The 20,607-nt window shown below is 44.3% G+C and overlaps 1 pseudogene; it reads left to right on the top strand.

Annotated features, from left to right (window-relative positions):
• Positions 1–14,984: 14,984 nt before the first annotated feature.
• LOC126089581 (5S ribosomal RNA) lies at positions 14,985–15,102 on the top strand (annotated as a pseudogene).
• Positions 15,103–20,607: the final 5,505 nt, after the last annotated feature.

The raw sequence follows: 20,607 nt of genomic DNA, 5'->3' as shown, positions 1-20,607 counted from the left end.
TGAGTTAGTAGATGGTTCAATAATATCATCATCTAACATTTTAGATATCTCCTGGAATACTTTATTCCTGTAGCTTAATGGGATTGTATAGGGTGGCACTCTAAATGGTTTGTGCTGTTTTACTTCAAACTTGTACTGAAAGTGTTTAATCTGCCAGTCTTAGGTAAAAATACCTCTGCTTTATCTCGTAAAATACCCTCTAATTCTCTTTTACTGTGTTCCGAAATACCTTGAACTTCTTGCAGTTTTTCGTCGATTTCTTTATGGGCTTCTATCTAACATGAGTTGAGGCGATTCCACCTTTTGTGCATACCATTCTAATTCTTCATCCTCTTTATCTCACGTCATTCTTAATTGTTTGTTTATAACTGGTATTTCTTCTAATTTTAGCTTTTGCTCAAAGAGAAGTGTGACATTCCCGAATGTTACGCTACCTTTCCCCATATCTATTATCGCTCGTCTCTCATTTAAAAAATCTGCACCTATAATCAAATCTACAGTTAGTTTAGGTATAATCACGAAGTTGGCTTCGATCTTTTGACCTTGACACGAAAGAGTTAACCTTGTTTGTCTCGTAACTTCCGCAGCATTGTTTCTAATAGGACCTCTTACTTTAATCTTACGTGTTTTCAGAACTGGCAATTCTTCATTGGCATTACACTGCATGAATAGATTTTCTGAGATCGCAGTCAGTTCACTTCCGCTATCAGTTACAATATTGACTGGGATATGCTTTACCATGGCCTTCACAATTGGTTGAACTTGAAAGGGTTGGTTCTGCTCTTCTTCTTCTTCTTGCATCAACGAGTCCTCCACTGAATCATACATGAGTCTTTTTAGGAATTTCTCTTGTGAATTCGAACATTCTGTAGGATAAGCTTCGAATGCTACTTCTCTCTCTTTTATTTCCTCTTCTCTATTTCTTCCTTCATTTACGCTTTCTTCAACATCCTTTACTTTTTCCTCATCCTCGTCTATCTTCTCCTTCTTCGTCGCTACTTCCACATAATCGCATCTAAATGCTCTAATTATCGCTTCATAACTTCCTTCATTATATACGTTGGGTTGAGTGCCCACTCGTAACATATTTTCAACTTCTGTCGACTGCGCATTATCCTCATTGAATTCGCTTTCCCTGGTTTACATCTCAAATAGCTCTGCAATACTTATTACTTCGTCCTTTCCTCCTACATTCGTTGTGCACGCCTCTGGTAATTCATCTTTCTCGTTAGTATTCTCCCAATTAATTTCGTCCCAACACGATATTGTTATTTTCTTGTCTTCGTTTTCATCTGGTCCCTGCGGATTTGTTTCTTCCTTCTTCTCTTCTCGTGATAAGATTTTTACTTCTCTGTTCAAGGTGCTGCAATTGTCCTGGGTCGGTGCGTCATTCTCCTTGGCATGGGCGGTTAGCTGTCAATTCGAACGTTTATCGGGGTTTGGTGGTCTTACCTCCACCTCTTCTATGTGTATTCTCTTTTCTTGTTCAGCTTGTTGATAGTGGTTTCTTTGTTGATAATTTGTCGGTCTATTGGTTCTCCAGTACCCGTTCCGGTTGTCGTTATTCCCTCTGTAATAGTTGTTGCCGTTCCTGGGTGAATTATAGTTATTGCCATATTCTCTTCTAAATCCATAACCGGTTCTTTGTTGAAATCTATTGTCTTTTCTTGGTGCGAAGTTATCACATGGTTCGTAATTATTGTTTCTTCGTACTGTGTCTTGTGGATTCCACTGCTTTTTGCTTTCGTTTCCACGTGCGCTTCGTCTTTTTTCTTGCGTCATCTTCCGAAAATATGAACTCTAGTTCCCTTACAATACCTTTAAATGCTTCGACGTCATTGCCTCCGCGACCTACTAATGATTGCTGGTATTTCAATGGCAGCTTCATCGCGCATAATTTAATCAACTCTCCGTCACTGTATGGTACATCTAAGCATTGATTTTTCTTTGCCATTAATTCGAAAAATTTCACGGGACTCTTCTCTCCTGAATTTTCAAAATATGGGTTCTGCAATAATTCGTACTTCACTCTGTTCTTGCTTCGCTGGACTAATATGGTGAGAGAAACTTCTCTCTGAAATCTTCGTACGATCGGCATGTCGCTGCAACATTCTGCATGGTTTCCGCGACTGTTCCTGATTTGTGTGCACATATAAAGTCTAATTTGTGTGCTAGCGTCCAGTGTGCTGGTAATCCTACTCGGAATTGATCAATAAAAGTTCGTGGATGTAATGAGTTTCCTTCTCGAAAGTGTTGAAATTTTCTGACTGTGAGGAAATGATCGTTGTCGTACTTCGTCATAGTTCCATATGAAATTCGCGATTCTTCGCCACTTTTGTTTCTGATCATTTCTCCCGTCGTTCTTTCCGGTTGTAGTAGATCCATTGGATATTGTCCACTGTAACTTTCGCCTACCCTTGCGTAGTATCGTTGGAGTGGTACGCAATAATTTTCTTCCATCGGTTGTGAACGTGTAGCTGAATGCATTGCACTGTCTCTTCGCGACCTGGTTTTCCATTGTCAGGTATTGGTTCGGTATCTTGTCTGGCTAACCTTGCTGCTTCATTGCACGATCCAAACTGTCTTGAAACATACATTTGTGGTTCCGCATGTGTTTGTGATGACGTTTGTTCATCAAGAATTTCGAAACGTGTTTGTTGCTGTGCAGGCTGTCTGATTTCACGTATGTTACTTTCCGCCTGTGATTGGAATCGCAAATGCGTAATATCTTCGTTAATTGCTTGTTTTTCCAGTGCTGTTACAGATACGGATGTGGTTGCAGACTCTGTGCTTGTTCGATCCTGTTCACTACGCTCTTCAATGGTTTGCAACAACTCTGTTCGCAATTTCTGAAATTGTCGCTTCGTTTGCGCTCCTATTTTGTCTATGCGGTTATCATATCTTTTCAGCGCTGCTTTTGTAATACGTTTGTGTAACACACTGTTTTCAATAACTTCACGCGCTGTACCTGCTGCTTGTCTAGTAATTTCGTTTATCTGTTTCACTAGTTTCTTGACTTCTCCCTGGGTGTTGTTACGTAATGTTTTGATCTCGTCCTGAGTGTCATTACGCAATGCTTGTACATCCGCTTGTACCTTGTCAATGTCTGTTCTCAATTGATTGTGACCTGTTACTAAGTTTTCTATCACTTCTCGAGATTCTTTTGCCTCGTCTTCAGTATCACTTGGGTGTAACTGAATTGTTTTGTTTTGTTCTTTAATCGCACACATTTGTCTCGTGGTTTCTGCATTCTGAATTTGAATGTGGTTCGCTATGTCTTTATTTTGCCTTGTCATGGTTTCCGTAATTTGTTGTAATAATTCTGCCAGATTGGTGGGTCCTATTGCGTTTTCTTCCGACGTCCTACGCTCTGTGTTTTCGCCCAAGTGTTGGTTCGCAACCGATTGCATTGAACTGTGCTGTGACATGTTTCTGCTCGCATTCCTTGTACTCTGTGGTGAGGGAGCTCTGCTTACTTGTACTATGGGTTCTACGTATTCAAGACGCAAGTTAGAATCCTCATCGACTGTCTCTCTACTTTCCTGCTCCTCTGTCGTATGCTGACTTATGTTTTCTATGCCTTGACGTACATTATCCTCGTTATGGTGCGTTATATGTCCCATTTCTCGCGATACTGCATCGTCTGTTGTACTGTCCTCTATTCTCTGTCCATTTTCATGCTGGGTCTCTACCTCAATTCGGTCAAGTTCTCGATCTGCCATTGCAAATCTTTCCGAATCCCTTATTTTCTGTTTTAAAAGCAATTCACGCGCCCTACTTCGAGTCAACATGCGCTCATACGATCTCACGCGCTTCATAAACTTTTTGTTCACACGACTTGACACTTATTATACCCAAGACTGACAATCCTTTCACTTACTTGTTGGGTCAGAACCAATTTGTCAACGATGTATCCGCCACCTGTGCGCTTGCATTGAGGAGAAAACTTAATTCTAACAATATTAAAATTCATAACTTAATTATGCTATTGTCTCTGCTACAATGTCTCACTATCTATCGCTGCAGCTACTGTTTTCAACTATTTATGCCTTTCAAAATAAATTTTTTTATTACGAAAATTCTTTAACAGGATATTTTTCTGACCTAGTTAGGCATGTGGTCGATCTTCAATCATGGTATTTTACCATCCTGGCAGGGTCGCCATTTTCTAACATTCTGCGTGGTGGCTGTTCTATATCGTATCTCCCTACCACTTTTGCGCAATGACGCTCTGAGCGTGTTTTTTAGAGAATTGACTAGTTTGAACCTGGGACCTGTTGCTGGTAAGGAGACGCCAGACCACAAATGACATGTAGAGTTCAGAAGAGTTCAGTGAGACTAGCGATGATATAACCAAATACTTAATGATTTCAGCGTCAGCTTCACTGCACTCCCTGTAAAAGAATCTTAATACTAACTAAATTTAGTGGAAGGGGTTCAAGGCTTTCCTATTTTTAGTTAGCTGGTAAAATAACGTCGAAAAATTTCCAATTTACCATTGGAAATTTTATTCTACTCACAAAACATTGTTTATAAATTGCACTATTGATAAAAGGAAATGTTTTAATACAGGATGATAAAAACCAACTGTGTTCAACAAAAATGTGAACGAATATTCCCTGAGTGGGTTTCCAAGTTCTACAATGGATCGAAGGATGACCTATGCCATATCACATCTATAATCTAGGTTTAAATTAAGTTTCACAAAAGAGAAAACTATCAAAATGGTCTACAGTGACCCTCAATTATCTTTAATTACTTATCTAACTTGTCGTAAACTACAGTGGCTGATGAGGCTTCTCAATAACTATATAACAGGAAAATCATAGCGTTTCAGATTCTTACTTCAAGTGGCAAATGTGAATACCATGAGCTGTAATTGACGATCGACACTAGTATTACGCAAAAAGGGGGTATAACAGATGAGACTTCTGCAGTTCTGAGTGAAGCTTTATGCGCTGTTATGCAGCATCGCATGCGTTCATTACCTTGTCGGTGTTCGTCAGGGGGCGGCGGGCAGCACAGCTCTGCTCACCTCGCCGTCTCGGAAGCAACTCTCTCCTAACTTCTCCTTACTACAATTTACCGAAGTTGGTTTAAAAAAACTATCTGGCTGTGTTTTCATATGACCAATCAGGGTCTCAATGTTAACCTTAAGCTCCACCTACAAAAATTCTGTCTATCCAATGAGAAACATTATACTTTTCGTGGGGGGGCAATGTTTTTAAAGTTTGCAACATAACAGATATGCGAAAAAGTCTCACGCTAAAACTTGCAGCTGGTGTGGTCCTTTCAGTGTTATCGTAAGATCTATACTGTTCATCTGGAAGGCTCTATCATTTAACATGGGCTTGCGGGGTGGTCCTGACGTAACAGAGATGCGAAAAAGTCTCACGCTAAAACTTGCGGCTGGGGTAGCCCTTTTTGTGTTATCGTAAGATCTATACTGTTCTTCTGGAGGGCTCTAGCTTTTGACATGGGCTAGGGGGTGGTCCTAGCGGTTAGCTGGCGACGTGGGTGTTCGTCCCTTGTTGTAGGGCCTTCCAGGTTAACACAGTTCTGCTCTTGGCTTCTGTTCTCGTTTCTCCCCTCGGAACTGTGTCTGTCTCACGGTGGGAAGGTATGACATGCATTTAGGCCTTCTTGTGTTAGTCTGTGGTATTCCATTTGCTCACTCGTTACTCGTATTACTTTGGTTAATTTAATGTCACGATTTATTCAGAGCTATGTGACATACTACTGGATTTGCTTATCATGTCAGGGTTTTCATGGAAGGTCTTGGATTTGCCTGACACCTTACACTGGCTCTCCCAAGGCTGTCAGTAGTGCTAATGGAATGTTGTCTACTCCCGGGGTCTTGTTTCGACTTAGGTCTTTCAGTGCTCTGTCAAACTCTTCACGCAGTATCACATCTACCATTTTATCTTCATCTACATCCTCTTTTATGTCCATAATATTGTCCTCAAGAACGTCGCCCCTGTATAGACCCTCTATATACTCCTTCCACCTTTCTGCTTTCCCTTCTTTGCTTAGAACTGGATTTCCATCTGAGCGCTTGATATTCATGCAAGGGTTCTCTTTTCTCCAAAGGTCTCTTTAATATTCCTGTAGGCAGTATCTATCTTACCCCTCGTGAGATAAGCCTCTACATACTTACATTTGTCCTCTAGCCATACCTGCTTAGCCATTTTCACTTCCTGTCGATCTCATTTTTGAGACCTTTGTATTCCTTTTTGCCTGCTTCACTTACTGCATTTTTGTATTTTCTCCTTCATCAATTAAATTCAGTGTCTCTTCTGTTACCCAAGGATTTCTACTAGCCCTCGTCTTTTTACCTACTTGATCCTCTGCTGCCTTCACTATTTCTTTCCTGAAAGCTACCCATTCTTTTTCTACTGTATTTGTTTCCCCCATTCCTGTCAATTGTTCCCTTATGCTCTCCTGAAACTCTGTACAACCTCTGTTTTTTTTTCAGTTTATCCAGGTCCCATCTCCTTAAATTCTCACCGTTTTGCAGTTTCTTTAGTTTTAATCTACAGTTCATAACCAATAGATTGTGGTCAGAGTCCACATCTGCCCCTGGAAAAGTCTTACAATTTAAAATCTGGTTCCTAAATCTCTGTCTTAGCATTATATAATCTATCTGAAACCTTTTAGTATCTCCAGGGTTTTTCCATGTATACAACCTTCTTTCATGATTCTTGTACCAAATGTTAGCTATGGTTAAGTTATGCTCTGTGCAAAATTCTACCAGGCGGCTTTTTCTTTCATTTCTTAGCCCCAATCCATATTCACCTACTATGTTTCCTTCTCTTCCTTTTCCTACTGTCGAATTCCAGTCACCCACGACTATTAAATTTTCGTCTCCCTTCACTACCTGAATAATTTCTTTTATCTCATCATACATTTCATCAATTTCATCATCATCTGCAGAGCTAGTTGGCATATAAACTTGTACTACTGTAGTAGGAGTGGGCTTCTTATCTATCTTGGTCACAATAATGCGTTCACTATGCTGTTTGTAGTAGCTTACCCGCACTCCTATTTTTTTTATTCATTATTAAACCTACTCATGCATTACCCCTATTTGATTTTGTATTTGTAACCCTGTATTCACCTGACCGAAAGTCTTGTTCCTCCTGCCACCGAACTTCACTAATTCGCACTATATCTAGTCTTAACCTATCCATTTCCTTTTTGAAATTTTCTAACCTACCTGCCCGATTAAGGGATCTGACATTCCACGCTCCGATCCGTAGAACGCCAGTTTTCTTTCTCCTGATAACGACGTCCTCTTGAGTAGTCCCCGCCCGGAGATCCGAATTGGGGACTATTTTAAATCCGGAATATTTTACCCAAAACGACGCCATCATCATTTAATCATACAGTAAAGCTACATGCCCTCGGGAAAAATTACGGCCGTAGTTTCCCCTTGCTTTCAGCCGTTCGCAATACCACAACAGCTAGGCCGGTTTGGTTAGTGTTACAGGGCCAGATCAGTCAATCATCCGGACTATTGCCCCTGAACTACTGAAAAGCCTGCTGCCCCTCTTCAGGAACCACACGTTTGTCTGGCCTCTCAGCAGATACCCCTCCGTTGTGGTTGCACCTACGTAATGCGTGTGCTGGGCAAACATCAATTAGGCGCATTACGAATGTAGTGAATGTAGTGGTGTGGACATGTTGGGAATGTGGGTCTCACGGGGAGCGTGCAAGGTATAAGTTCCTGCAGGCGCAATATGTTTTCTGCCCTCAGTGGCTCCGGTGGTTCAAATGGTTCAAATGGCTCTGAGCACTATGGGACTTAACTTCTGTGGTCATCAGTCCCCTAGAACTTAGAACTACTTAAACCTAACTAACCTAAGGACATCACACACATCCATGCCCGAGGCAGGATTCGAACCTGCGACCGTAGCAGTCCCGCGGTTCCGGACTGCGCGCCTAGAACCACTAGACCACCGCGGCCGGCGTGGCTCCGGTGGATAGAGCGTCTGCCATGTAAGCAGGAGATACCGGGTTAGAGTCCCGGTTGCAGCATACATTTGCAACATGTCCCCAATGATGTATACCAACGCCTGTTTGCAGCTAGGGTGTCGATATAATTACATTTCATTCTAGAGAAGCTGCACGGTCATCAATGGTATCTTTCTTTCGGGAACGTACCTTAATATACAGTTTAAATATGGCTACCCGGCCATTGACTTTCTTGTGCGAACGCACGTGCTATGCCCCAACTCGTACTGGACTTGGTAGATTAATCTGACACGAGTAATGAGTGTGATGGGGAAACATCTATTAGGCGCACCACAAATGTAGTGGTATGGACATGTTGCGAATGTGGGTCTCACGGGGAGCGTGCAAGGGATAAGTCCCTGCAGGCGCAGTATCCTCTGTGCCCTCGGTGGCTCTGGTGGGTGCCGGCACGGTAGCTCAGCGTGTTAGGTCAGAGGGTTAGCTGCCCTCTGTAATAAAATGGATCTATAACGAACTTCAACGGGCGACAGGGGACGTCCGCCACGAACAATTGCAACGGACTATAACGAACAAAACGAAATTAAAAAAAAAGAAAAAAAAGGGTAGAGCGTCTGCCATGTAAGCAGGAGATCCCGGGTTCGAGTCCCGGTCGGAGCACACACTTTCAGCATGCTTCCAGTGACATATATCAACGCCTGTTTTGCAGCTAGAGTGTCGATTTGATTATCATTTCTACCTATGTTTATTTGAAAAGGATTTAATGCGAGTTCCCATTAATAATGTAGAATCCCAAATGCACAACTATTGTGGATAAACTGATGTTGGCAGGTTGTATCTTCCTCCAGGGTTCATTTGATACTTGAGGTGTTTTTTCACTATCTCTGTAACAATTAAATACTGTGATATGTTTATTTATTTGTCTTCTATGTGTAAACGACAACGCAAAATGTGATGCACTGAACTGTCCCACAGCATCAGTGTTGCCAACTTCACACTAAGCAAAAACGATACATCCCCGTCTCGATAATGTGTACATCTGTAGCACCCGCTGCTACACCTGCCGACATAGACTGTCATCACAACTTTTCGTCAACTTTGCTAGGGCTGCTTCTTTTATTCTGACGGTTTGTGACGTCATTCCCATGGCATCAGACAAGCCCAACGTCGGAATTACGATATGTCTCGTGAATCAAATTAAGTTTCACATAATTTCAACTCATGCTTGTGACCAATTATTTGGATAATTCGGCGGATTTGAATGACATTTGGACTGCCTGCTCGTGAGTGTAAGGCGCAGATAAGTGAATCAGACCCGGATTATATCAGCGCGGCATATTAAAGACTGTGAGCTGGTATGCCAGCCAGCCTGTGATTTTTAGGTGGTTTTCCACTGTCGTTTAGGCAAATGCTGGAATGGTCCTCAACTTCCAACCCAGAGGGTCACATGTACAAACAGTTCAACTACGATAAGACACATAATAGACCTTACACGATTCACAAAAAAAAAAAATGGCTCAAATGGCTCTGAGCACTATGGGACTTAACATCAGAGGTCATCAGTCCCCTAGAACTTAAAACTACTTAAACCTAACTAACATAAGAACATCACACATATCCATGCCCGAGGCAGGATTCGAACCTGCGACCGTAGCGGTCGCGCGGTTCCACACTGTAGCGCCTAGAACCGCTCGGCCACCCCGACCGGCCCACGATTCACAGACAGATGGCGCAAATTCCATCTATTTTTACCAAAACCTAAAAAATCGGGCCACATGTCAGTCTCGATAAATTTTAGGGTGATAAAGCAAATGACATCCCTCACATATTCCCATTTCTGTCTGCATGCAATTGGTGTTTACGATATACTGATTATACTCCATTCAAAAAGACCAAAAGGAGAAAAAATCGTATAGTCGCAAATTTTTATACGGTGATCTGAGGGAGTGTGATGAGTAAAAGACTAAAACCACTCCCTCCCGCCGAGGAGCGTAAGTGTGGATGGGAACGTTTAATAGTAGATTTTTAACGTTTTTCTCCTATCGAATGCGTTCTTCACCAAAAATTAAATTACCTTAAATTTCCTCCAAAAAAAAAAGGTCCTATTTATTTTTTCTCCAAGACTAATATACTTTCCGCGTTGCAGGGAATGGAAAACTTGCAGATTATTAAAAACAGGGTTTTAATTGTATAAAATTATTGTTTACTGTTAAATAAAGTGGATTAAAAGCAATTAATAAATGTGTGTGCCATATCTAAGTGCAACAGAGCTGCATTCAGTGATAAATTGTGTTGTGGGAGTGTAATAGGGTCTAGGGGGTAGGGATGGAGGGTAAAAAGGGCGATAGAAGGTAGGTCGTCGAATCGTGGCCGTACACTTCCCTCCTTCATAGGTCTGCAAACTTTGTCTATCTTACTGCTTGACAAGAAGCAACTATAGTGTGTTTCACACAGCTATACCGAACCTCCGCAGCATTCCTTAAGAATCACTAGCCATACGTTGTACTGGTGGGTGGGGGAGGGGGGCGGTGGTTCTACAAAGTGCATAACTCCACTTGGAATACAGATTTGAATTATTAATTTGTACAGTAACATTAATTTGATCACTGCCAATGTTCGATGTCAAGTGCAATAACCACTGCCAGAAGGCAGGTGGCAGCACTAGCAGTGGAGGGTATATAAAGTGTGTCGGGGGGGGGGGGGGGGGAAGAGGGAGGGACGTGCAGTCGTTGTGATAATGCTGAAATGGAGCTCTTTATCTGACGTCCAATAATGCATGATCACGCTTTTGGGTGAAAGGTGAAAGCATTTCCCAAACGGTTCAGCTTGTAAACTTTATTTCACTTCAGTTTAATTTGCTGCTACGATTTTCGACCTGTTATCTGGAAACTCTAAACAAGTCGTACAAATTCAGTAATCATGGTGACGTACAATGAAGTAATTTTGTATGTAGTAATAAATTATGTTAACAGCAACCATTTGTAGTATTAATGAGAAAATAAAACAGGAAACTGAAAATAAGAAAGAATTTTAAAAAAATTAAGCGAATAATTTCCAGCTTATATTACTATATATGTTATTGGCAGCCTCGGAACAACTCAAGGTTTGCGACTATCTACGGCTATACCTACTTCTAAACCTAATGTTGCTACACTATTTTACATTGTCCACACTGGTATGTGCGTGCCTCGGCAATCCTGAAATCTACGCAAACCTGTGGGGGTGGCCATAGAATTCTTTCTTTTGTTCTTTCTTTCTTTCCTTCCTTTTAAAAATGTTCTATATAAAAGTTTCGCTTGATTAAATTTGTATGGGTCTATCATTATGTATAATGGAAGAAACGCTTCGTGTGATCTCCTTGACGTTGTTTTGATATTCAGAGCCTCCACTTGACCTTATAGACTGAAAGTTAAGGAGCTACCTTCTAGATACTCTATTTGCAATCCTATTAATTATAGTCCACAAGTTTTGGTCACTTACAACCTGAAAAAGGGGGCACCTGAGAAAGACATGATCAGCAGAACCTTCCTCTCCACATTCATGGATTGGTGTGTTCTACAGCCGACTAGATGCAAATGTTTCGGATATGGACCGTAGCCTGTCAATAGGTGCACCATTCCCCGAATAGGGGCGATGTCACTCAGTTTGAGCTTGTTCTTGTTGCTTGGGAAGATACCTTGCAGTGCTCCTAGTGTCCCAGTTAGACTTTCATTCATCTAACTTCAGGCTCGTAAATATCCTTTATCAGCAATATGGATTCCTACGATCTGGTACATACGATCATATTCTCTGCGCCCTAACTAATAATACAGCACTGTCCTGTAACGTACCACAATATCCATCGAAGATACGCCGAGAGTCACCAGTAAATCATCGAAAAGTGTAGTGCGGAAGCCTCAGAAGTCGCACCGCTCAATTCAATTCAGCGCAGTATTGTTTTGCCCAGACGCTGGCAGCGAAACCCACAATGGCGTTGAAGATAGCTGCGTGATATGATCGCACCATATGCAAAGCTAATTTATAGTAAGCAATGCCAGCACATGAAATCTTATACATAATTTCTGTCGCTTTCTGAGTAACAGATTTTACATGTTCTACCAAGTTTCCTTTCTGGCGTAGAAGAATGCCTATATATCTATAAACAGTGTTGCGTTTTACAGGTATTCCGTCATGAATCAGGGAGGGACTTCTGGCAAGAGAAAGTCTTCTCTTCAGAAGCATGTACGTTGTTTCATGAAAAGCTACAGTCAGTTTGTTGCCCTTGCACCAACGCTGCATCTGAGCAACTACATCAATCGTCTTTACGTCAAGCTTCACCCTGGATTCTACCGACACAACTATTAGGATATCATCTGCAGATGCAACAACATCTTCAATAGTATCCGCCCCATTTAACAGGGTTTCAATATTAAGATCCCAGAACAACTGGTCACTTATGGTGCCTTGAGGACAGCCCTTAGTAATTTTTCTGATTACCTTGCTCTGCCCCGCATTCCACTGGACGCTACGTCCGCTACAATTATCTACAGAGCTCTTATACAGACATTTGGGGACACCGAGATCCCGGAAGCGTGCAAACATAGCAGGCCACCAGAGTTTATCGAATGCTCGAGTGAGATCAATCAAGAGTGCGACTGTGTACTTCGCTGTCGAATTTTGTACAATACGAAGAGCTTTGTTAATCGCACCGTCTATACCGTTTCCTTTTCTGAATCCATATTGACACTGGTTTGACTGGTTTAGACCCGAAAGCTCCATGTGCGCCTGCAACCGATCACAGAACAGACGCTCCTGAACTTTGGCTAAGACGTTTAATAAGCAAATAGGTCTATAGTTTTTTGGTAATGCCGCACCTCTATCCTTTCCATTTTTAATCACTACTGCTCTAGCTCTTTCTCACATCGCTGGAATCCTACCTATACGCAACGCCTCGTTTGGTAACACTGTCAAATATGGCACCATCAGTAAACCTACCATCAGTACGCTCTCAGGGTGAACGCCATCCGGATCAGGTGCCTTTCCAGTTTTGAGCTTGGAAATTGCGGTAGCAACTTCTTCTTAAGCGAAAGGTGTCACCAACATCTTATTGTCATACACTGAAGCGCCAAAGAAATTGGTATAGGCATTCGTATTCAAATACAGAGACATGTAAACAGGCAGAATACGGCCCTGCAGTCGGCAACGCCTATATACGACAAGTGTCTGGAGCAATTCTTAGATCGGTTACTGCTGGTACAACGGCAGGTTATCAAGATTTAAGAGAACTGGTGTTATAGTCGGTACTATGGGACACAGCATCTCCGAGGTAGCGATGAAGTGGGGATTTTCCCGTACGATCATTTCACGAGTATATCGTGAATATGAGGAATCCGGTAAAACATGAAATCTCCGACATCACTGCGGCCGAAAAAAAGATCCTGCAAGAACGAGACCAACGACGACTCAAGAGAACCGTTCAGCGTGACAGAAGTGCAACCCTTCCGCAAATTGTTGCAGATTTCAGTACTGTGAGCGTGCGAACCATTGAACGAAACATCATCGATATGAGCTTTAGGAGTTCAAGGCCCACTCGTGTACCCTTTACGACTGCACGACACAAAGCTTTAAGCCTCACCTGGGCCCGTCAACACCGACATTGGACTGTTGATAACTGGAAACATGTTGTCTGATCGGACGAGTCAAAATGTATCGAATCCATTGCATGTCAGCAGGGGACTGTTCACGTTGGTAGAGGCTCTGTAATGGAGTGGGGCACGTGGCAGTTCGAGTGATATGGGACCCCTGATGCGTCTTGAGAGGTGACATGTAAGCATCCTGTCTCATCACTTGCATCTATTCATGTCCATTGTGCATTCCGACGGACTTGGGCAATCCCAGTAGGTCAATGCGACATCTCACACTCCAGAATTGCTACAGAGTGGCTGCAGGGACACTCTTCTGAGTTTAAACACTTCTACTGACCATCAGACTCCTCAGACATGAGCACATCTGGCATCCCCCTCGTACTCTTACGGATTTATGGACAGCCCTGCAGGATTCATGGTATGAATTCCCTCCAGAACTACTCCAGACATTAGTCGAGTCCATGCCAAGTCGGTGTTGCGGCATTTCTGCGTGCTCGGGGGGTAGGGGGGGGGAGCACACGATAACTGGCGATTGACTGACTTGCATTCTTGATGCCTGATTGCCCTACAGCATGTTGATAAACTCTTATCCTCTTTTCAAGAGTTCAGGTAGTAGCTGTGCACCCAAATCTACATGCAGCGGAAGCGATTCTATTGGTAATACTGCGATGTAGGCAACTACGCCATCCCAATCCGTTTTCTTGATGTCCTAACCCAATCATGTTTTCCACCGCTTTTCTCCCTCTATTATTGCCACTTTCTCCTGCGATGACAATTGCATTATGTTCAGTGCTTGTGTGCCACAGTGGTTAAACTGTACCACGCATGAGAAAATGGCGCTGTCCAAAACCGGCGCCAAGGCTCCTGTGGTGCATCGCACGCCATAGATGACAAGCGTGAACGACGGCCGCGGATAATGTTTACGGGCGAACAGGCGTATCACTTCTGAGAAACTGACCGCCCAGGTCAACCAAGCGGTGTTTCTCTTCAACGACCGTTCGACGAACTTTGCACCGCGCGGAGTGGCCGCGCAGTTTAAGGCGCCATGTCACGGGTTGCGCGGCGCCTCCCGCCGGAGGATCGAGTCCTCCTTCGGGCATGGTTGTGTGTGTGTGTGTGTGTGCTGTTATTAGCATAAGTTAGTTTAAGTAGTGTGTAAAACTAGGGACCGATGACCTCAGCAGTTTGGTCCTATCGGAGTTCCACACACATTTGAACATTTGAAAGAACTTTGCTGCGTATGAGTCTCCGCAGTTGGCGCCTGGTTTATCCACCCATACTGACTTGCCGTTTATCGGTTACGAAGATTGGAATTTGCACGCCAGTACCGCAACAGGAGGCGACTGAGCGGCGACAGGTGGTATTTTTAGATGAATCACGTTTTACGCTGCCAGCGGCCTTGCCGCAGTGGTAACACCGGTTCCCGTCAGATCACCGAGGTTAAGCGCTGTCGGGCTGGGCTAGCACTTGGATGGGTGACCATCCGGTCTGCCGAGCGCTGTTGGCAAGCGGGGCGCACTCAGCCCTTGTGAGGCAAACTAAGGAGCTATTTGACTGAGAAGTATCGGCTCCGGTCTCGGAAGCTGACATACGGCCGGGAGAGCGGTGTGCTGACCACATGCCCCTCCATATCCGCATCCGGTGACGCCTGTGGTCTGAGGATGACACGGCGGCCGGTCGGTACCGCTGGGCCTTCATGGCCTGGTCGGGAGGAATTAAGTTACGTTTTACGCTCCATCGGGAAGATGGTCGTTGGAGTGTACGGCGTAAAACGTCTGAAAGAAAGAAAAGAGGGAGCATTGTGGTCTGGAGAATGTTTTTGTGGCATTTCCTGACTGGTTTTGTTAATCTGCAAGGCACAATGTTGACCATTTATTCAATCATACATTGTTATAGAGACAGCTTTCTGATACGCGCTGTTACATACAGCCACAGTTACGGTATGCGTGGTCTCCTCCTAGAGGGCGGTACTGTTCCTCATACGTCATACCCTAGCTCTCCTGCCGTAGGAATTGGTAATATTGTATCCGATTCACTTCTCTTACTGACTCACTTTGTCGTGGTTGTGATACAGCGTTGTACACAATGGTCCCGTATTCGAATCGAGAGCTTGCCGACATGGTGTTTATTTATGGGAAGGCAAATGACCAAAGCATTCAATGTTTGCAACAGTGTTTCGCAGTTTGTCTGTGGCAGGGTTGTTTCAGGAAGCAGGAAATCGTCAAGGACGTATCCGATATGTTCGGACACCAGACTTGGATGAAAATGTGATGAACATTGTGAAAGGCGACCGCCGTGTCAATACCAGGCAGTTGGCCCGCCACTACATGGTAAGCCAGACGACCGTGTGGAACCTTCTCCATGACAATTGTTACTACCTTTATCAAATGGTTCAAATGGCTCTGAGCACTATGGGACTTAACATCTGAGGTCATCAGTCCACTATAACTTAGAACTACTTAAACCTAACTAACCTAAGGACATCACACACATCCATGCCTGAGGCAGGATTCGAACCTGCGACCGTAGCAGTCGCGCGGTTCCGGACTGAAGCGCCTAGAACCGCTCGGCCACCGCGGCGGGCCTACCTTTATCAGTTACAGCATCTGCAGGGCTTACTAGCGACAGACTTTCCACATCGGGAGTATTTATGTCACTGGTTTCTTCACCAGGTAATAACGATTCCGGGATTTGTGCTACCCACCCTATTCACAGATGAGACCATTTTACGTGGAGTGGTATGTTAAACTTTCATAATAGTCATCTGTGGGATAGTGGGAAAGAACCTCCGTGGTATGGTGCAGCCAGAATGTGTAGGCCGCAATAACTGGCGACCATATTTTTGGACCAGTCTTCATTTCACGTCGCTTAACAGGCCGGAACTGTCGGCGTTTCTAGCCTCCCCTGCTGGAAAAAGTGCCACTGGGATTCGAAGGGGTATAAATGATGGTGTTCCAGCCCACTTCGCCATTAACGTCAAGACGCATCTCAATTGTGTCTTCCCTGGTCGATTTTCTTTTAAAATCAATTCAATTTTCTTTTAAAATGAATATGTCTGTAATTACCAGTGTTAGTTGAGTGTAGCATACAATTCACATGAAAATGAATGCATGTGATTCAGTTTTTCTTTTAGCGTACATGCAGCATGTTTTCATCCTTTCTTTGGACAACATCGCCACAAGCCTTCCAAGAACCGAGTAGGTGGAGCTACCTGCAACAGACGCGACCGAAGCACATTCCTGAAATGAAATCGAGGGCATATAACGCAGAAAGCCTCGTATCGTCTTGAAAAATTAACTTAAATATTCAGTTTCATTTTTGCAACGTTTCATCCTGATTTTCAGTCAATTTTATTTAATTCAGCTTTCTGAAGGAAACAGGTTTACAAATCTTAAAAATAAATACTTTTGCATTAATGAATAGGCATGCTATGAGCCTCGTGTCGCAGAAGAAACTCTTGAAAGACAAATGTATCTGCCATCTGTACGAAATGAATCGAAGTACACAGGAAAAATAAATAATGATGACATTCTGTAGCTAGACTCAAAAGCGCACATCAGCAAACTGCACCACGTTGACTTATCTAATAACCTTAAATATTACGATAGTAGGCAGAAGAGTGTGCGGCGAAGTAAAGGAAGTGCATTTCTCATTGAATCAGGGTTCTTAATTGAGAACAGGTATCATGAAGAAACTCAGTACTGCTGCAAATACATAAAGCCATGGGACTGCATGTTCAAACAAACGTTTTAATACGATGAAAAGACGATCGCAGATTGTGGTAAATATAGTCTAATTCAAAAAGATTAAGTACTTGATGGACAACGCCATGTGGGCGATTGCAGTTCGTCTCACATTCAAAATCGTCAGTCGCGTAGTTGTTCAACGAGACCAAGAGTAATACAATGAAAGAGTTATTTCTACTTTTAGTTGACAGAGAGAGAGGGAAACAGGAGGAGAGAGGGAGAGAGAGAGAGAGAGAGAGAGAGAGAGAGAGAGAGAGAGAGAGCTGAATGCCACTGACATTCACGGATGTGTTAATCACAACTGGATATTTCTATTTACACTGGCAGATGGTTCCAGATTGATCACAAAGGGATCCTGATTTTCGTTACCATTTGAACATATACACTCCTGGATATGGAAAAAAGAACACATTGACACCGGTGTGTCAGACCCACCATACTTGCTCCGGACACTGCGAGAGGGCTGTCCAAGCAATGATCACACGCACGGCACAGCGGACACACCAGGAACCGTGGTGTTGGCCGTCGAATGGCGCTAGCTGCGCAGCATTTGTGCACCGCCGCCGTCAGTGTCAGCCAGTTTGCCGTGGCATACGGAGCTCCATCGCAGTCTTTAACACTGGTAGCATGCCGCGACAGCGTGGACGTGAACCGTATGTGCAGTTGACGGACTTTGAGCGAGGGCGTATAGTGGGCATGCGGGAGGCCGGGTGGACGTACCGCCGAATTGCTCAACACGTGGGGCGTGAGGTCTCCACAGTACATCGATGTTGTCGCCAGTGGTCGGCGGAAGGTGCACGTGCCCGTCGACCTGGGACCGGACCGCAGCGACGCACGGATGCACGCCAAGACCGTAGGATCCTACGCAGTGCCGTAGGAGACCGCACCGCCACTTCCCAGCAAATTAGGGACACTGTTGCTCCTGGGGTATCGGCGAGGACCATTCGCAACCGTCTCCATGAAGCTGGGCTACGGTCCCGCACACCGTTAGGCCGTCTTCCGCTCACGCCCCAACATCGTGCAGCCCACCTCCAGTGGTGTCGCGACAGGCGTGAATGGAGGGACGAATGGAGACGTGTCGTCTTCAGCGATGAGAGTCGCTTCTGCCTTGGTGCCAATGATGGTCGTATGCGTGTTTGGCGCCGTGCAGGTGAGCGCCACAATCAGGACTCCATATGACCGAGGCACACAGGGCCAACACCCGGCATCATGGTGTGGGGAACGATCTCCTACATTGGCCGTACACCACTGGTGATCGTCGAGGGGACACTGAATAGTGCACGGTACATCCAAACCGTCATCGAACCCATCGTTCTACCATTCCTAGACCGGCAAGGGAACTTGCTGTTCCAACAGGACAATGCACGTCCGCATGTATCCCGTGCCACCCAACGTGCTCTAGAAGGTGTAAGTCAACTACCCTGGCCAGCAAGATCTCCGGATCTGTCCCCCATTGAGCATGTTTGGGACTGGATGAAGCGTCGTCTCACGCGGTCTGCACGTCCAGCACGAACGCTGGTCCAACTGAGGCGCCAGGTGGAAATGGCATGGCAAGCCGTTCCACAGGACTACATCCAGCATCTCTACGATCGTCTCCATGGGAGAATAGCAGCCTGCATTGCTGCGAAAGGTGGATACACACTGTACTAGTGCCGACATTGTGCATGCTCTGTTGCCTGTGTCTATGTGCCTGTGGTTCTGTCAGTGTGATCACGTGATGTATCTGACCCCAGGAATGTGTCAATAAAGTTTCCCCTTCCTGGGACAATGAATTCACGGTGTTCTTATTTCAATTTCCAGGAGTGTAGTTGAAGCAAACACGATCTTCAAGGAACGAAAGTGCTACACACCTAAAATTCATACATTAAGCCAACAGCATGCAGCGATTTTCTTCTTCTGAATCGCCCTCTTCTGAAACAGGTTGGCGTGGTAAAAGACCACGTGTTTCAATGCATGGACAGAGCAATGCGGTAAAAGCACCAGTACTATAAAGTGAAATCTGCTTCCCCGAGACTAATAGATCGCTGATTACAGATTGGACATACGATAGACGACACACAAAGTCCCTCATAAGAATCCATTTCAATAATGGATAATTTCATCTCCAGAGGATGGGCGCCACGGACTCTACAACCTGTTGATATTGCCGAACATCAGAGGTGATTTGTATCACATATTCGTCTTGTCTGAGTGGAGTGGCGTTCAAAAATAAACTTTGTGCGGGAAAACGAAAGAAGGACCATTAGAGATGAATGTCGTTAGAGGTCATCAGAGACGGAGCACAAGCTCAGACAGGGGGCTGATGCGAGAGGAGATCGGCCGTGTCGTTTCAGAGGAACCATCCCAGCATTCGCCTTGAGCGATTTAGTGGTGGCTGTATGGGCATTAGATCCGCCAATGCCATGAATACGATGCCATCACCTCACCCCTGCCCTACCTCACTCGGTCTTTGTGCTAGTGACCAAGTAAACTGAAACATTAATTTTCCAGCAATCCTCTCGTCATAAAATGCAACAATTTACGAAATAACCACGAAATATTTTAAAACATTCTAACCGAGGTGATAAGAATTAAACCTTCACTAGGAGACAGTGTACACAGAAAACTATCTACTGTACTGGTTATGGGAATGATGTCCAGACTGTGCACTGCAGGATATGAGTTGTTAGCAGTGTTAGTGTCATGATTTGCCGTTAGGTGTCGGTAGTGGCACAGTGACGTCGGGTTGCAATCCAAGCATCAGTGTGCATTACAGCTGCCGAAAGTCAGCATGAGTCTATCTGTTTTATCAAAGCAACAGCAATAGTGCTGCTGCTCTTCGCGGATATCGACGGATTGAAAGGAATGTGGAGAGGTCCTCTTTCCGCGCCGAGGTTGCAAAACTTGATTGGGAAGTTCAAATTAACTGACGGTTTGGAAATTGCTCCTTGGAGAGGCCGACGGCCAGTTGCACCACATATTGCTGATGAAATTACTGATCCCACGACTGAGAATGATGGGCGCAATGTGCACTTCAAGCAGTGCACGAACTGTATCGCGACAGGTGAAAATTCCATGGTCCACCGTTCGAAAAATGCTGCGAACTACTGTGGAACAATAACCGTAAAAACTTCACATTAAATACTTGCTTTGTACATAAAACTGCCTTTTTCTGCTGCTAGTTGCTTTATTTATCCCCATAAGCGTTTCGCCTCCTCCTGTTCTAACAAGGGAACCTCCCCATCGCACCCCCCTCAGATTTAGTTAGAAGTTGGCACAGTGGATAG

Source organism: Schistocerca cancellata, chromosome 6 (genome assembly GCF_023864275.1).
Source record: "Schistocerca cancellata isolate TAMUIC-IGC-003103 chromosome 6, iqSchCanc2.1, whole genome shotgun sequence".
Classification (NCBI taxonomy): domain Eukaryota; kingdom Metazoa; phylum Arthropoda; class Insecta; order Orthoptera; family Acrididae; genus Schistocerca; species Schistocerca cancellata.
Note: the sequence above shows the minus strand (reverse complement) of the source record. Positions and strands in the feature narration are given on the sequence as shown.